This window comes from Pundamilia nyererei, unplaced genomic scaffold (assembly GCF_000239375.1).
Source record: "Pundamilia nyererei isolate P.nyererei 1_Seehausen unplaced genomic scaffold, PunNye1.0 scaffold00011, whole genome shotgun sequence".
Lineage (NCBI taxonomy): Eukaryota > Metazoa > Chordata > Actinopteri > Cichliformes > Cichlidae > Pundamilia > Pundamilia nyererei.
Genome location: NW_005187412.1, coordinates 608541 through 627633, shown reverse-complemented (window position 1 = coordinate 627633; position 19093 = coordinate 608541). Strand labels below are relative to the sequence as shown.

Genomic DNA, 19093 nt, shown 5'->3' with positions numbered 1-19093 from the left:
AAAGAAAGAAAGAAAGAAAGAAAGTAAGTAAGTAAGTCACGTGAGCCTTCATTTATGAACAAGCTCTGCTGGTATTTGAGCACGGAAAACAAGTGTACTCTGAAAATATACATATTGAGATTGGCCTAAAATCCCCTGCTTTTTAATATTTGATGCATTGTTAGACGAGCGACACTGGCGAGGTGTTTGTCTCTGTTGTCTCTGCTGATCTCTGGCACACCGGGCCTTGTGGGAGTGAGTTAGTGAGACTTGGCCGCAGACATTTTCCTGAAGCCCCCAGAACAAAACAGGCAAGTCTTGACAGTCTGTCCGCCACCGAGTCGTCACACAATCAGTTGCAGGAAACCAATCCCTAAATAGCAGTGATTCATCTCTTCATCACACACAATGCCAGTACACAGTGCACAAAGAAGCTCTCTCTTCCTCTCTCCCTCTCTCTCTCTCTGTCTTACCCTATCTGCCCCCCCTCCCTCCCTCCCTCCCTCAGTATGGTCTCTCATGCTGCTTAAAAATAAGTGCTTCTCCCAGCTTTCTTTGCCCTGTGATTTACTGGCAGTGTTTAACTGCAGGGCAGCATCTTTTATCGTTACATGATCTGGGGCTGAAAGCTGACAAAATGGAATCTCTGCACAAGTACTTTTGTATGTGAGCAAGTGTACGTTCAGGGGAAAGATGGGAACGAGACGAGGAATAAAGAACTTATGTGAGAAACGTTTGCCTAAGTGCAATTCAAATCCCTCCAGCCTCCCAGTGCTGCGTGTATGTGTGAATATACGTGTGTGTTTATCATTCCCCTAAATGGTTTCTTCCTTGACTTGATGGAGCAAGTGCCATCTCGAGGGAACGGGTTACACCACACACTGGAGTAAAGCCCTTTGAGACCAATGAAAAGCTCTGAACATTAGTGCAATCCATTTGTGTGAGCTAGAATATATATATATATATGTATATGTGTGTGTGTGTGCGTGTGTAATTCCAGTCTTGATTGTATGCTTCGCCCTTTTAGTGCTATGTATGCGCGCATGTTTTTGTGTTGCCATGATAACTTTTCTCTTCGCTGCATTAAGCAATACACCTCCATTTCCTGCTTTTCTTTGCAGGATAAGTCTGTCATTACTGAGTACTGACTTCAGTTGCACTTTGATACCAAAAATGCAAGCAGCTGAATGCTGGTGCATGCTCATGGTAGCGCAGGCCTACACAACAGGTTTAGCGTATCGCCACAGCCTTGATGATCCATCAGGATGACGTGTGAAGGTCAGAGTAGCCGTGACCAACACAGCTGTCACATCTCCTCCCAGCACCCTCTTGGCTAACTGGCCTTCCAAAACACTCAGCACAAAACATGGCCAACTGGGGGAGTACAGGGGCCAGGGCCAACAGAACATGCCTATAACCCTGACTGGGCTTGCATTCGCACTCCATGCTGTAACACAAGATGCTGCAAAGAGGCAAATCAGAGCTGTTTTTCTGCAACGGCAATGCAACTATGACAAGAGAAACCGGCAATGGAAAAACATTATGACATCTATTAGTAGTGGCTTTTAAAATTTAATTCAACAGCCGATAAAGCCGCAGTTTTAAATGACTACCAGAGGAAGATACAGTGGAGCTGTGTGGAGAGCAGATGTGAATCCACTTTGATTTCCGTGCCTGTGTGTGTGTGCGTGCGCTAGTATGTGAGTGTGTGTAGCTTCTATTAAATGGATCTGCTGTCTCCTTGATCAAGGGAGTCAATAAAGGGCCAGTGCTGTCAAACCCTCAGGGGTAAGTGTGTATGCACATGTGTGTTCATGTTTGTCCATGCATGCATGTGTGGCTGTGTGTGGTTGTGTGTACTTGTGTGTTACGGACAGATTTTGAAGTACTCTGACAGGTGAGTGATTGAGTGCTTTCATTTCCCTCCAGCGACAACAAGACACTCGCACACAAACACCTGCGCAGCACACACACACACACACACACACACACACACACACACACACACACACACACACACACAGTGGTGGATGAAGAGAGAAAGAGAGAGAGCTGTTGTTTCCTAAAGGATGCTGCTCCTGCCTGCATGCTTAAATTAGCTCTAAATGTTTGGATTACACACGGGAGCTCTCACAGAGGATTTAGCAGCCATAGCCTAGAGTCCAGGGGATGTGTGGATGTTTCCATCTACGCACACGCACACACGTGCACACACACACACAAACACATGCACAAAACGAGTCCACACACAGATCACAAACATAAGTCACTCAAATATTACTCCATACATTCTGTAAACACTTGACAACACAATTTAAGTTTCATCCAGTGTGGACTAAAGATGGAGGGATGCTAGCAATTTAAAAAGCAACACACAGCTTTAAATGGTGTAAACAGGAACAACACACATCATTTCATTCATCAGGTTTTTTTTTTTTTTGCTATGGGCAGAAAATGTTTTCTCATTACGCTTTTTTTTAGTGCAGTCTCGGCTTCTGTTGGTGGGGGGAGGATGGAGTATGCCAGCAGACGCAGAGACGGGGAGAGAAAAGGAGGAGAGAAAAAGAAGGGGAATGAGGGAGGTCAGCGCCCCCAGTCTCAGATAAAGGCCCTCTCCCTCCCTTCTGCCTCAGCTTTTCGAAGCCCCTGCCAGGATCGAGAGGCGTCTCACGTTACAGCTGTCTCTCAGTGTCATCGTTCAGAAAAAGAGCGCACAAGCAAAGAGCGGGAGAGAGACAGAGAGAGGGAAGGACAGACAGAGACACAGAGAAAAAGAAAGCGGGACAATGCCACAGACTGAGCAGGGCTAGGCTTTCGTAGCTGGACAAGAAAGGAAAAAACAAACCAAAAAAACAGCAGCAGCAGGTTAAACCGGATGAGGAAACCTTTGTGATTTGTAATGTTAATGCAACATAGATTTTCAGTACAATGTAAGAGCATTTCGAAATCACTGATATGTGCTTTGACCTTTTCAAGACAAATTATTTCAAAATGTAGTGTGAACGCAGCTAGTCAGATCATTTCCTCTATGCCACCTGGGACTAACTGAACACTCACAATTTCCTAAGAAGAAGAAAAGGGGGAAATTATTGCCTTTAATACCTGGTGTCGTGTGCAGTGAGACGAGAGAAAGAGAAACACGCTGTCCTTAAGAAAAGAACAGGGCTATAAGAATGCATGCTAAAGGGCTTTTGCAGATTAGCCATTGGTGAGTTGCCTCTCTGCTCACGAGTATCCCTTTTTAACCTTAAAATGCTAAAAACAGCCGCTTGTTCCAGGTCCAGTAATGACTAATCCAATGACTGCCAGCATTTTCAGCTTGCACTACAAACACTGTAAGGCCTTGCAGTTCAGTTCTGAGTTAAGTTACATTTAGAGTCGATGATCATTTCTTCTCCACAATTTTGTTTTCTGAAGAAAAACACAGGATAGCCCCCTCAATTCATAAAAACTTTATGAAGGAAAAGGTGCTGTATGCGCACATTTTTACTCCAAACTATAGCGCTTACACAGCCGACTCAGTGCGAGGTGATCCTATCAGCGTGTTTTACATAAAACACGGTTCTCAACAAATGCACATATAGCTACTGCACAGCTCCAAACTGCTTTTCTATTTGTTTTTTCTCTCTCCTTGTCATTTCTCATGGCGTTTGTGTAGGAGTTAAATATTTTAAATTCTGGCTTAGCTTCAAGCACGCTTTGCCAGCGCAGCTAAAATAAAAAGCCTTTGTGGCAGCAGTGACCAGATTTTAAATGCTGAAGAAGATCAATAAATGGGGGGCTGTCGAGGCGCAATCTCATGCATTTGTGTGTACACGTTAGTGTATGTGTGTGCTGTCCCTATACATAAATGCCTGTGTTGTGACAGCAAGTGTGTGTGCGTGTGCCTGTGTACGTGCGCCTTAACACCCACCGAAGCTCACAGCTCCCCTGCCTGCAACAAGCTATTCTATAGTATCATCAAAAACCCCACTGACCCAGGAGGCACACCAATAGAGAAACCAATTCCGACATCCGAAACATTCTTCCCATTTCTTTTCCCATTCCCAGTATCCTTCCCCATCCAAGCACAGCCAGCATGGGAGAATGCAAGAGAAATGTGTAAGTATAGGCCCCCTGCTGCAGATGTCAAGGTGTGGAAAACATCAGACTAAATAGCAGGTTTTCCAGACCTCAATGCCAATTCCATAATCAAGTCCCTGCGCAAGAAAATGTTGGTAAGCGAGACAGGGAGGACAAGGTGGGAGAAAAATGACAGAAAAATCCAATCCAGCCTCCTTCAGCTAATGTTAAGAGACTCTGAATGTATCTATTTCACAAAGCCAAGAAACACTGATGTGATTTCTTTTCAAGAAAATAAATGCTTTCATTATGCTGCCATCTTTCTTGCCACTCTTGCTTTTTATAAAGGCCACCTTAAATGGATGCTTTCAGCTCACATAAAGTGATAACCTTCTTTGCTACGTCTTTAGCACATGCAGCACAGACACACAATTATGAGGACTTGCATGCTCGCCGCTGTGTGGCACGGAGATACACACGAAGTACATCTGTATTTTTCGCATCCTCACTAATGTATAAAACAAAAACAGCCATGAAGTGGAAAAATCATCAGGACCTTTAGAGACTTCATTAAAAGAAACTAGCCTGGACTTCCCAAACAAGGCATCTCTTTGGAGGGGGAAAATCAACCTTTTCACCTTGCTGGTGGAAAAACAGGCATCCCAACGAGACAGAGCATGCACAAACAACCTTGACTTTCATCAAGGAAATTCTCACATTGAATGATAAATAGAGGCCCAGGGGACAAACGGCAAAGAAGCAGCTTATCGCCTTTCCCTCCCAAATTTGGCCGCTCTGTCTTCTGTCTCCTGAAAGTCAACGCCGGGTGACCCACTTGCACTTTACACTGCTTATTGTTCGGTAATTAATCCACCATATGAAATCCACACAGAAATGTAGAAAAAATAAAATGGGTGTTGATTTGTTTAGTCTTAATTAAGAGTTGAGATTGTTTACTTGCTTCTACAACAGAAAGGCATATGCCCAATCTCATTAGTCTGGTTTTTTTTTTTTAAACGTAGCTGCATTTCTCACTGTACAGATGGATGCAGATAACTCAGCAAAAGGACAGGCACAATATTAGAAGAGGCTCACTTTAAAAGCTGCTGTCACCAAGCATGCACTTTAGACAATTATTTGTGGATCCTGATGACTATCGGGACGTTCAGAGAACAGGCAGTGTTACCAAAATAGCAAGGTAACATAAGGTTAGGTAGATCAACTGAGAGCTCACCAACTTCCCAGCTGAGAGGACATTAACCTGCGAGGCCATGTGGACACGTATCAATAAGTGATCTGCCTGCATGGGCCTCTAACACACGGCTCACAGCACTAGACCGAGACGAGGACAGAGAAGCTTCAATTTGATCTGTAACAATATGACGCATTGTTAATCTAATGCATGGAAGCTTTTAAGGCTTTTGCTAAAATGCTGCTTCTTCTCAAAGGACCATTAGTCTTTCCAGGATTAATGTCTACTTCCAAAACATCTGTTAAAGTCCTCAGTTTCTTGGTGCATTATTTCATTTGTCATTATTTTATTTTTTTGCTTGTGCATGCACATTCACGAGTAAAAGACTGACCGACGACTGGGAGTGTGTCTTGCATTAGTTCTTGAAGGATCTGGTTAACACAGAGCAGATCTCTACTTCCTCTTTAAATTTCACAGCTCTGTGTCAGCGCTAACATGCAGAGATTTGACAGGGCTCCCAGATGGCCATTATTATCGATAGATTGTTTGCAGATCTTATTAATCTCTGACTAAATATAACTTACTGACATCAATGCATTGAAACATTTAGGCTGACTGAAGCACTTCAGACAGAGCTTAGTAAATATTTCAGTAATATACATGTGTATGGTAATGTGAAAGTTTATTTTTGTCTTTCATTATCAGTTCAGCCTCCTGCTGTTGTGGTTAAAGAATGCATAAATCAGCCACTTTGTCATATCTTGTCACACAGAAACTACAAAGCATGAGCCCAGAGTAAAATCATGTAATCAGTGAGGGGAGACGCAGTAACCGAATGCACAATATTGAAATAGTCGCAAGAATTTCAAATAACCCTTTTTTTCTTTTTTCTTTTATCGTCAGGATCTGCATTACCCCTAAAAAACACTGCTTGATTCATTTTAAGTCTTGATTTGAAGCATAACGCCACTTTTCTAAAGGGCTGTACAAACAGGAAGAGACTGGCAGAGATGTGGCAACATGAAATGTCAATGAAATTCAGAGACCGTTAGCGATGCAAAGTGGGCGGGCCCTGAGTTAAACTTATCTCAAGTTTGAGGCGAGCATTACAAGCGACTGCAAGTGAAACAGCTGACTGACATATAACGGGGAGGTAAATTCTGTGTTAGACCTGCAACAGACCGCCGACCTGTCCTTTCAGTCTATGACATCTGGGAAAGGCTCCAGCCCCCAGCCATCACCTACAACCAACCATCATCTACAACGTGCAAAGAGCAAAATACTTCATATGTGAACGAGGCTCTGGGATGGCACAATCAGCCAAGGGGACAGGGACACTTTTCATATTTTGCATTAAAGGATTTACTTTGTTAATCACCAATGATAGTGACATCAAGGAAAAAGAATTTGAGGTTAAAATCAAAATCTGCAACTAAAACCCTATTCACGCCTGGCATTACTAGATGTTGTAGTGATCCAATACGAAGTGCACTGCTCTAAGTAAAGGTCTGAGCCACACAGGAAAAGAGCACCTTGGGTCACACTGAAGGACCAGCTATTTAACTGATGTCCTCGGTGTAAGCAGAAGCAGGTATTTATTTGGGCGCCAATTAAAATGTGCAACAGCAGGCGCCAACAATATCAGGCAAAATAGATTCTCTTAGATTGAAAACGCTTTGATTTCCAATTGGGCCAAAGAGTCAATCAGCCAGTCGGAAAGCGGAAGATTAGAGACATCATCGAGCTAGACTGTATAGCATTTCTTATTCTATTAATTCCAGCACATTATTCAAGGGAAGTACATTAGAGACGGCAACACATTTCAGTCCCTGTACGTGTTCAGTGTTAAAGTGAGACCTGATCACAAGTGGTCGCATGGGACGAATGTGGAGGCATATTCAAATATACAAGGTGTGAACCCAAGCTGACATAAGCTGCACGATACACTCCTGATATACACACTAAGAAACTGTACATGCTGTAAGTTATAACATCACCCATGTTGTAAGACTTTCATTTTATACACTTGTACATTCTGCACATAATACTATGTTTTTGCACATCGGGTTGAATTATCACTGCATTTCATTCGCTTTGTCCCAGTGCTTCCCACCATGGTGATAAAGTTAATTCTACTCTAATCACACAAAATGCATGTTAAACAACAAGATCTAAGCTCTACTCACTCATCACAGAAGTTTTTAGGAACACAAACAAAATAGTGTGTTAGCTTTTCTCATTCAAAACAGGTTAGTGCTCAGCATATTTAGGAGGAAAGCCGTTAAACTAAAATCTAAAAGCATACATGATATGAATAATAACCCATTTATATTATTGCCCGTTGTAATAAGGCACCATTTAAATTATCAACATATCTCATAGTCGTGTTTGATTTTTGTTCCTTTGCCTTTACTGTATTCACACCAGTCAGACTTAAATGACAGTCTGTAACCGAGGAAAACCCTGGTTTATGCGTGCGCGTTTGTTGTTATTTTGTTTTTATTTCTCCCTCTTGCTGAACTGTTTGTCCAATTAACCAGCATGACACTAATGTGACCCAACAGATAAAGACCAGCCACTGCCATTGGTAAATGTCATCTCATTTGCTGATAGGCTCATATCTGTCAACGAGGCTGTGATTGGCTCAGTGTTCAGCCGATATATGGAAGCATCCCTAATAGAGTGGACGTATTTTTTTTTATCTCATATTAAAGTTTTAAGCAAGAGCTGCCTCATACCAATGACTTGATCATTCCTATCATGCACACCTAATAAATCGCAATTCATTTCATCTGTAAAAGAACACAAGGATGGGTTTCCTTCAAAAAAGAGAAAAAAAATAGATAGCCCACATATTCAATAGCAAGGGATTATAGAGAATTCAGCCTTGTGTGCACATGGGATTGTCTTCTCAAAAGCTGTCCAAGTTCTGTCAGATTCAGCACCCCCAGACATAGAGCTCGTGAACCTAATTTCACCTAATCAGCTTAGTCAATAGCAACCGTTTGCTGTGACTTTGGTAGACATGCAAATAGGGCTTAACTATGTCTATCCTTAATTCCTGAATGTTCAAGTCAAGCAGAAGTCCTCCTTTATCTCTTCAAAAACAACAGTTCCAATTTGAGAGGGAGAAGCAGAGAAAGAATAAAACTCCAGCCGCGAGTTGACTTTTTTTTCTTCCCCTTGGCCTGGCAAGGAGAGACATCTCTGATTTGAGTGTGCTTGAGGTAGCACAGTGTGCTTTCATTTCAAACCAACATGGCAAACAAACTCTGACAGATTTGTTCCCCTTTTTTCACTTTTGCTCTTGCTCAGTCTCTCTCAAATTATGAGAAAACACGCTGCACAAATATATTACCACTTCTTGTCGGTTTGTATGTTCAGCTGCAGCATTTGCGCACACACACACACACGCGCGCGCGCGTACGTACACGGGAGCACAAACACTCACACATATATTCAAACAAATCCGCACCAAAAAAAAAGATGCCAACAAAAGAGAGTTGTGATAGAAAACTGGGAGACACTGTTCCGTTTCAATTCACTGATACCACTAATGGCTTCTTAGCAGCTCCATGAAATCAAGCAGCTGTCATGTCGATGCATCAGCAGTGAGAGGAGGGAGAGCCATCCCCATAAGGACAGAGGCACCGCGCCTTCATGTTTGGCTAAACATCTGCTCCTCTGCACTCCAGCTTTTGCAGCAATAAACGGGCAAACAAAAGAGGTGGGAGGTGAAATGATCTGATTTTCCATTTCAAAGCATTTGTTCAGTTTGTTTTCTTTGTCCCCCTCCTTCCACTACACCCTCCAACCCTAAACACCCTCCTTTTTCTCAAACTGCTTTACAGGACATGGGGAAGAAAAGTGAGATCAAGTTGTAACTGTAAGGGGCAGGGACACATTTTTTGTGTGAGATGGATGACACAAAATAAATAAGGTCACCATTTTCCAGTCTGCTAAAAGTCTTCAGTCTAAACTGTTGCAAGCAAGTATCATGGCTCAGCTAAGAGATAATCCAAAGGAAGGCTAGAGGTGCATGTGTGCCAGTGTGCACGTCTTAAACCTGTCAATCTAGCAAACTTATCGCTCACAGATCTATTCAGCTAAACCACAACAGCTGAAGGAAGAAGGAAGGACCTGTTTTTTTTTTAAACATAATACTATTTATATAACTTTTGTGAGTCTAATCATACCTAATCACTTTTTTATACTGAAATCCAATTAAAATCCAATGAAAATTATATTTTTTAAAAATACTCTTCCCTTAATATCATTCCAAGTAATTTGCCCTTATATCATTCCTTCCTTCCTTTCTTTCTTCCTTCCCCCCTCCTTCCTTCATTCATTCATTCATGTTTAGCTGCAAAGACAAACATTGGGCAGCACCGAGTAAACGCCGATCTCACATTTATCAACAGTATTATCTTAAAACATCACAAATGCGCCTGTTTATCGACGCCTGTCTCAAAACACCAGCCTCTCCACTTACGTCTCAAAACAAGAGAATCCTGACATGTAACCACACGTCACTTTGTATTTGCTTTTTTAAAGCACCAAACATCGAAGTAAAACTGCCTTAAAATGATCGTCTGCGACTCTATCAACCACCTTAATTTCCTTTCAAAAAGGAAAATAAAAGAACACACACGGGACGCGATCCCCCGTCTCGTTTTTTCCCCCTCTACCAAGTCTAAAACTTTGGTAAAACTTGAGGAAAAAAACGTCCATTTCCTTTTAAAGTAGCCTGGATGTTTGTATGTGTGTGTGAGAGAGAGAGAGGGGGGGGGGTGGACGAATTTAAAATAACCAAGATGGCGAGAGGCTTGTTGTTTTGGAAGGGGCAGAAAAAATGGAGGATATTGTAATATACACAAAGGGATAAATTTCAACAACTCGGCCAAGCGGCTGCTAGCTTGCCTGCACGCCTCTCGGTTTGAGGAAGCGACCGCGATAACAGCTCCCCAGCAGGCTGGCCAGCAATACGACTAGCGACACGACAGGGAAAAAAAGCTCAAACTCTGAACCGCTGTACAAAGAGAAATTAATATTATACGTACAAGTTAATCCAAACTGAAGGGGGATATTTATGTATTTGTCGCCTAATTGTTTTATTTTCGCGTCGGGGGACTGTTAAACTGGATGGCTTTTTAACGGACGGACTAGCGAGGACCAACGGCAGTCCAGTGCCTCGTAGTTGCCCCCCCCCTTAGGTTACAACATCCACTACACTGAATAGGCAGCCAAAACAGCCAACAACTGTACATTTTCACGGTTGATAAATTAAAAGAAAAAAAGAACAACACAAACAAAACCACGAAGCTTTCGAAAAAGTTTAATTTCGCTATCAAATTGCGACCGCCGGAGTGAACGGTGCGAGAGAGAAAAGGGAAAAGAGGGACACAAAAGACGATTTCCACTATCAGGTCAACACTCCGAAGAAGGAGAGGAGGAAAAAAACACTTCGTTTTTTTCATAAAAAGGAGAAAAAACTTTAACCAAACGTATCGCTAACGACTACGGGACACACGGACTGAATGAATTACACCGCAACGAGAAAACAGGAAAGTATGTATAAAGCAGTTTACACGAGCTGAAAAAAGCCAAGAAACTAGAAACGAAGCCAAGCGAGCTCTCTCCGTACGCAGCTCATCGCCTGCTCTGTGACGGGGCGAAAACAGCGTCAGTGAAAATAAAACACTTACCTTTTTTTAGTTTCGACACTTTACTTATTTCCAGCGTGGTTTTTTAGTTCAACTAACACTTCGGCTCGGTCTTCTTCTCGCCTCTTTTTTTCCTTGGTCGGTTTTGGTTATGAAAGAGGTCGGGGACGAATGATAAAGAAGGGAATTGGGCAGTAATTGAGTCTCGGTGTGTGAGTGTGTGTGTTAGTTACTAACAGCAGATTGAAGGAGACTCTTCTCAAGGTTTATTCAGCTCCACTTCAAGGAACCGACCTGACGTCAGCTCACTACTGCCACACAAAGAAAACTTATTATTTGTGCAGCGGCCGTAGTAAAGGAAGGATACAGTAATTGACCGTTATTACTTTAAATGCGACATTGTCATTAGGTCCACGGCATGACAGGGATGTAGCGGGAACTTTATTTATGATGTTGTTAGCGCCTTATCCGCTGATGGTGTAAGAAATAAACAAACCTTTAAAAAAATTAAAATAAAATAACTTTTATACATTCTTAACCATTTTAATTAATTACTATAACTTGGATTATATCTTAAATTTTACGATTTTTTTTTAAAAGAAAAGTTGCCTAAATCCTCTCATTTTGTCTTATTTGTGGATTTATTTTGAAAGGTGAAAGATGATTAAAGTTGTAGGCACTTTTAGAATATCGCCAAACCTAATGATAAAGGGTGTTTTTTCTTGATTAGGCAGTATTCAACATAGTTACAGATGATCTATCTGTTTGTCTCTCTTTAAGCCCCCACAAGATGTTACATGATCAAGCAAATACAAGCAAATACAAGCCATAAAGGCTCCAACTTAGGGGAGGCATTTGTGAAACAAAACCAGAAAACGGGGCAGCCCTTCATCGGGTTTGGATCAATACATTGCCTGGCAAAGACAGCCATCTGTGCCTAATTGTATGCTTTACATCCTCTTCTAAACACACAATAAGCAACAGGCTGAACGTAGGCCCTCTGACCCAGACTGGGTTTCCAGACGGGGGAAGATTATTTCATTCAACTGGAAAACAACAAGGGGGTGGGGTGGAGAGGTGGTGGTGGGGAGGTTTTTTTTTGCAGATGGAGTGGGCAACTGTTCTTATGTGCCCCACCCTGATGAGGATGAGGATGGGTCACAGCAGAGCTGACTGGTGTGTGTATGTGTGTGCGCGGGTCTGTCTCTCTTGCTGCGTGTCACATCACCACTGGTTGTATCCATTTTAACAGGTATTATAGTGGATTAACAAACTGTTCACTGTTAGTTTATAGACACCTCATAAATCACACACAAACAATGAACTCATTGTTAGCAGAGTGATGGAGTATTGGTTTACGGGCACATTCATATTAATGCTTCATAAACATTATAAATGACCATAAATGTATCCTGATTCCTCTCTCGCTCTCTCTCTCTTTCTCTCTCCCTTTCTTCCTCTCTCCCCCACCCCCTCCGTCTTTCTCCTCTCTGTTCTTATGTCACAGCGTCTAAAAGTGTCACCCCAGTGTTTTTGATGCTATTGCAAGAATTGCAAAGATGTTACTCAGAAGTCAGTCATTTTTAGGTGTAATATTAAAAGAGAGAAAAAAGAAAGGTGAGGTGGTGTTCAGGTGGAAGATCCGATACGGCATTCACTCGAGTTTTTGGAGGATGGACACAGAACCCCTTATTCAGCTTGTGGTGTGCAGTTAAAGCCATTTCATAAGCGTGCTCTCCATGTTCTTTGGTCATTGATTTTTTTTCTCTCTGCCCCTTTCCATTACCTGTTGAGATTGGGGGGGGGGGGCTCTTCTTCAAACACACACACAAACACACTCTCAAAATCCTCTCTATCTGTCTCTCTAGCCACTGGCACCCTGGTGTATTTCTCCATCTCCTCCGCCTCCTGTAGCAGGAATGACAGGCCATGAGGAATGACAGTGGCTGTGTTTGTCATACAGTAGCAGCAAGAAGCAAGGATTTTTAATTGCATTGGAGAATCTTCATTAAAGAGAGCACATGGGGGCGGGAATGGTGGGCTGGGGGGTGGGGTGGCGTGTGTGCTGGTGGTGGGTGGGTGAGTGGGGGGGCACTCTGAGCATCGTCATTAGGAGAAGGCGCTAGTAGCATAGAAGGGTGGGCCCTCTTTGCATGCACACTGAGAATGCCTGCCGTACCTCGGTCATTTGTAACATAATAAGTGCCAGCACAATGACTGCAATGCGAGAAAGCACACCACAGGGAAGAGAAGGGGGAAGGGAGACAGCATGTCTGTCTAAAAGAGGGACTTTTTTTTTTTTTGTCTTGATTAGAAAGTATAATGAGCCACTAAAGAAACAGGAAAAAAAAAGGATCTCTCCTGAGACTGATGGAAAACAAATTAATCTGGTGATTTAAATTTAATTATTATTTTTCTATTAGTCCAGCATGCAAAGACAGGGACAGCCATCACAAGCGAGGAGCTGTGCTTGCATTTATTGATTTTCGCCCAGACACATTCAGGGAATACAGATTGCTCTCTTCCCCACACAATCCGCTATGTGGGATTCCATTAACACGAGAAGCTTCCAGCAACTCTGAGATGTTTAATTTGAACACCATAAATGGAGCTTAAAATAGTGTTCACACACAAGAAAAGTGGCCTAAGGATGTCTTTTTATGCAATTGAATTAGTCCTCACTTATTGTTGTGTCCTACATAATAAGTATTAAATAAACACCCAATAAATTAAATTAAGACAATGTTCTGCTGTATGAAGTGAATCGAGCGCTATTGTTCCTCCCTGCCTCCGATTATCTTGCACTGCTATAACAGTTGAGTTTAATTTAATCTTTTGTTTTGGATTAATGTAAGAACCCTGCAACCGGACAGTAATTACTCTTCCCATCCGTGCAGGATCCTCTCTTTGTAGCATCCTTTCAATACATCAGTGGTCTTGAGCACAATGCTGTGTGAGATGTAATGATTTGAAAAGTCAATGATTTGAACCGCCTGTGCGATTAAAGCACAAGGGACCAATTTTTGGCTGCTATATGTAGAATATCTGTGTGTGCACCTCAAGTAACACTCATATTCCCTGGCTGGCATAAAAATTCAGCAGTTACGCCACGTGAGCGCTGTTATTGATTGCTATCTCTTACCAATAAAGGTTTATCAGAGATATTCTGAAAGCCTCACTATAGAGCTTACGGTATATGGGAATCCACATCCATCAATGCATGACCTTCAGTGCCAGAGACACCTACAGAAAAGGATGTTACAGGTGTTCTCATCCATCCCGGTGTCAGCTTAAGGAAATCCTGTGCTTTTACTTGTACACAAAACTTACCCCAAAAGTGATTTGGATGATCAAATAAATGTTTTCCATGCAAGGTTGACTGAAATCCCCACACAGTCTAAATGAGTGCACTCAGAGAGTGTTTATTGTGGCGAATGTAACTGAGCAGAACCCTCTGTTGCATGATGTAATACACAGAAGGGAGAAATCATCATAATAGCAGAGTAGTAGAGTGACTCATTCGTTGATGAGGTACATTCACACTGTCATTCACTGAGGAGATGCAGTCTGTGTGCACATGTTGTCAGTGTGTGGCCGATAGAGAGAGAAAGAGAGGAGAGAGAGATAGCATGTTCCTTTTCTGGGAATGAGGAGTCATTTGTGCCAGGAAAAGTGGAGAAACAACTCTCAGCTCCACGGTGATGCATCTCTCCATGAAGAATGAGATCACAAGCAAATGTCACCCCAACCTGAGCAAAGCCAAATGACCTTGAATCAAATAAAAACATCTTCACCCGCGTCACTGTGTACACACGCCACACAAAATGTCAGCAGATTTTCCATTTGCTAAATCTGCGCCTAAGTGCAGGGGTTTAGCTACGGTAATCAACCCAGTACTTTCCTTCAAGTCCATATGAATATCGCCCTGGAGAAACCCTGCTGTTAAATACAGCTAACTGCAGTCGACCTCCTAGTTTTTATAATTTCATCAACGTGAGAACAGCATTTCCCCTCCAATCATAAGGCCACTAATGACACTAAGACAGAAAAGAAGGGAAAACAGATGTGCACACTAAAAACAGGCGTTACTTGCGTCCTGCGACTGTAAGATTTCTCTTGTTTTCTGCATTTTGTGACAGATGAAGCGGAGGGGGATTTTTCAAGGGAAATGACTTTCACAGTTGAAGGAATTTCAAGCTTCAGTGCCTTGCTTTATCATAGTTTACATATAACTAGCTTTGATTTCTGTCCACGGCAGACATATCTTTGACAGCGGAGCATACGCTGATAGATAACTGACTGGTGCACTTGCCGTTGTTCTGTTATTATTTTAAGTCAGGATTCAGTGTTTTTCCTCTTTTCTCTGACCTACATAGAAAGCCCAATATTAGTTATAGTTTTGGTACACGTCACACAGTTTGTCTTGCGTCTAATTTTCTTACTACAAAGTTTACACAGCCTTACACATAAATGCACAAACCTTACTTTAATAATGTACGATTAAAAAAATAAAAATAAACCAGGAACATTATTGTAATTCCACAGAGACTTTTTTTTAAATCACCTGCTAGTGATTTGTAACTGAAAGCTAAAGCTTCCTTTCATGAGATTCCACTCAAGTGCTAATTCCTGTGAAGCTCTCGGTTCATATTGACAGACGTCACTGTCATCAGATTCAACAGTGTTCAGCTTCTGCATGCAAAGCGCTTTGTTTTGTTTCTCTTTAGGCAGTGACTTTGACAAGTTTGATTTGGCAGATTTACCTGAAAATTTTAGATCAAAGCAAGGAAAAGAAATACTTTTTTTTTTTTTTTTTTTACACTCCACTGTATTTAAGCTGGAACTCATAATTAATGTGAAAGGAGCTAAGCTTCGTGCTATGTGATTTAATCTATTTAGTGCAAACACTTGCTTTTGGGACAAAGCAAAAAGTCACAAGAAATCAGCACCTTTTTTAAATGAAGATTATGCAACATTGTGCAATGCACTTCTGGCATTAAAAAAAATATGAAGACATAATCATTGCAGCTTTGGCAGTGTAGCGTCTCTCACACTATCCAGAAAATTACACAGTGGAAAGAGTCAAGCTGAAACTGCCAACTGTCAAAGTTTTTTTTTCTTTTTTAATTGTGAAACTGGCTGGTTCCTTTTATTCTGGAAAAAAAAATCCAGAGAGAAACTTCTCAAATCTTTGAGTTTATCTCGCAGATGTAATTTGATCGGTGTAAGAGTTTGTGCGATATGGATTACTGTTTTGTCAACAGGCTGAGTTTGGTTCGCACGCACCGCAGCAAGAAAACAATATGTCAAACGTGGCTCATTCGCCCCTTTCATTTGCTCCACATTCAGAACAAAACAAGGTAACGATAGACACTTTTGTAAATATCTATAAATATATAAGATGTCTCATACATATTTGGTGTGACTGCAGTTATGTCTCATGCCTAAATCATGGAATGAGCTGCCTGACACACAAGTGCTTTCAGGACCTACATGTGACCACATGTGAAGCATGCCTGTGAAGGACGAAATACCTCTGTGTATCTTGGTGTGGAAAACTTTAAGAGACCATATTTGTGGCTTCAGGCTTCAATCTGTCCTCTGTGTTGGTCTCCTTTACCTTTTCTTGTCGCCTCTCTGGCATAGAAATAAAAGCACAAAAACAAATCCGGTGTGCTAAAATGCTACCTTCAGGTTATTTTAAGACCCTAACATCTAATTTAAATACAGCAATAACGTCCACGCATATCACATGAGCTATTTTCAGATGGTATGTGTCAAGGCCTTCAGAAATCCTGACACCGAATGAGCTTTCATTTTCATTCCAGGGGTGTGTTTGAACTACATAAACCCTTAAGAGCTGTTATAAAATGTGTGAGAAAAAAAAGAAAAAGATAGATCCCCTTCCAGGCATAATGTCCACATAACCATGGCTGGCCGGCAACAGTGCTCTTTTTAATCAGCAAATGGATAAACAAAGACAAAATGTTTTGGAGAGCGGGCTGTGGTTTTAGTGTTTGGAGGAGTTCCTGTTGCTTGTGATGTCACACGTTTGCTGTTGTTTGTCTTAAACATCAGAGAAATGTGTGGCTTTACAATTTTGATGTCGCAACATGCGACACGTGAGAGTTGCTAATTGAGCCATTTTTCCCATAACAACATCCATTAAACGTATTGATGAAATTTCCTACTTTAGGACTTTATTTTCACATTATTTCAAAGAAAATCAACAATAAACCATGCAAAAGACAAAACAAGTTAACAGCCATCACTTGAGTGATAGATAACGCACAGACATACATAGAGAGAAGAGCTTTTTGAATTGGTCACATACTTCGAGCACATTTTACACTGCGGTTGATATATTTTTGGCGATTTCTCCGTAAGAACATCTTTAATGCCTCAGAGAAACAAAATCTTGGTTTGTGTGCGTCATGCACCGATATCTGCCTTTGAGCCTGATTGCTCAGTGTTTTAGAGGACTTCATCCAAAACACTAAGACACTGGGTGTAAAAATACACCTCTAATTGTGCCCAACAGCTTACTCCAATTCCCAACTTTTCCTCAGCTCACAGAGTCTTTTTTTATTGTTTGTTTTTTAAATTCAAAATCTAAATAGAAAGCTTCAAGACTACATCTGTAGTTCAAGAATTTCTGCGTGCTAATAATTAGTGAGCAAATGAAATGACCTTTAGGAGGGGGGAAAAAAATCCCCAATTTTCTTTATAAAAAGCCAGATGCTAGAAAAGAACTTCAACAATCAAGTGTAAGTTATGAAGTGTAAGTCGGTTATAAAATGCAAGTAAGATGTGGAATGCTAAAGTCAAAAGGTGATAACATCTGTCGGTTCATCACACCTGCATGTTTGAAAGTTTTGCTATGAGCACAAAAGGTCAGTGAACCCTTAAAGCATGGTGGCGTCACTATGATGTAAAAATAAAACCTGCATTTTGACTCCGCATTGATCTACTTTACTATAACGATACAAATACGCATCAAATACCTTCCAGGATCACAGTTAGTTTAGCTTTAACACTGAACACACACTCAGACTACTATTCTGTTAATCCTACCTTGCATGTTTGTATTATTTTATCAGAGTCTCGCTTACGTTCCTCAACAGGCTAAATGAATTATGCAGCTCACGTGTTTATACTTAGGTGGAGTGTACCACAGATGGGCAGGAGTAGTCATTAGTTACTCAATAGCCATAAATGCCGAATTCAAGCTTGACGTTATTGAAAGCAAACAGGCAGGAAGCACATGCACAAGTAGTGAGGATATGTCCACAGAAGAGTAGGCTGAATAAATAATTCACTTGCAAGGCCTAGACAAGGAAAGGAAGCCAAACGGTGCCCAAAACAAAGGACCGCGAGGTAAAAAAACACATGCGCAAACCTTCGTCGGCGAGCTCAAATTATGCATGTGTTGATGAGCATGTGCACTTAGACTTAGGTGGGCCTGTGGGGGTGGTCTTAAGACGGATGCAAACAGGCCCTGTGTTAATTAACACTGGCAGGCCGCTGTTCCTCCTGGCAGTGTGCAGGCAGACATTCTGGCCTGCCCTCAGTGACGCCTGGTCAAAAATAGGGCACCACACAGCACAGTAATGATCACAATGGTGACATCATCGTTGCCTTCAATGTGCTCTCCCCTCAGTGCTCTTTTGAACAAAGAGCAGCAGGCATGCAGAGAGCGAGGCAGATGTCACTTTGTGTCTGGGGAACATTAAGAACAACAAATGTTCTTGGAGTTCTCGGTGAAACCTCTGCGTGTTTTTTGTGTTCGTGTGGGGTTAAATTTGTATTGTTGTTATTTGTCTGGTTTTTTTGTTGTTGTTGTTTTTTTAAGATTTTGGTAAAAGTCCCAAACTAAATCAATGACGTGTAAGGTTTTTTTTGTTGTTGTTTTGTTTGGCATTGGCGTTTTTTTAGCATATGATGTTGTGAATGCGTGCGAATTAAAATAAAAGGCCTGTTCTCGCTAATTGGTGAAGAGCATGCTGAGAGAAGAGTGTCCACAAATAGCATACAAGTATTCTTGATGGTGCCCCCACAAAACATGTGACCTAAAGTGCTAACACATGTGGCCTTGCTTCCCCCCCCTATTGTTACTGATCTGTTCAGACGTCTGGCAGTGTGTGTGTGTGTGTGTGTGTGTGTGTGTGTGTGTGTGTGTGTGTGTGTGTGTGTGTGT

General features: G+C 41.7%; 1 protein-coding gene across 15 annotated transcripts in view; it reads right to left on the bottom strand.

The window, feature by feature from the left end:
• Positions 1 to 11196, bottom strand: part of baz2ba (bromodomain adjacent to zinc finger domain, 2Ba) — a 66997-nt gene extending 55801 nt beyond the window's left edge. For 10 of the 15 annotated variants that reach the window (XM_013908500.1, XM_013908501.1, XM_013908504.1 and 7 more), the window contains exon 1: positions 10939 to 11196. The gene's annotated coding sequence lies outside the window, so the exon portion shown is untranslated. The remainder of the gene's footprint in view (positions 1 to 10938) is intronic. The other 5 variants (XM_005724144.2, XM_005724146.2, XM_005724151.1 and 2 more) reach the window with 1 other exon arrangement.
• Positions 11197 to 19093: the final 7897 nt, after the last annotated feature.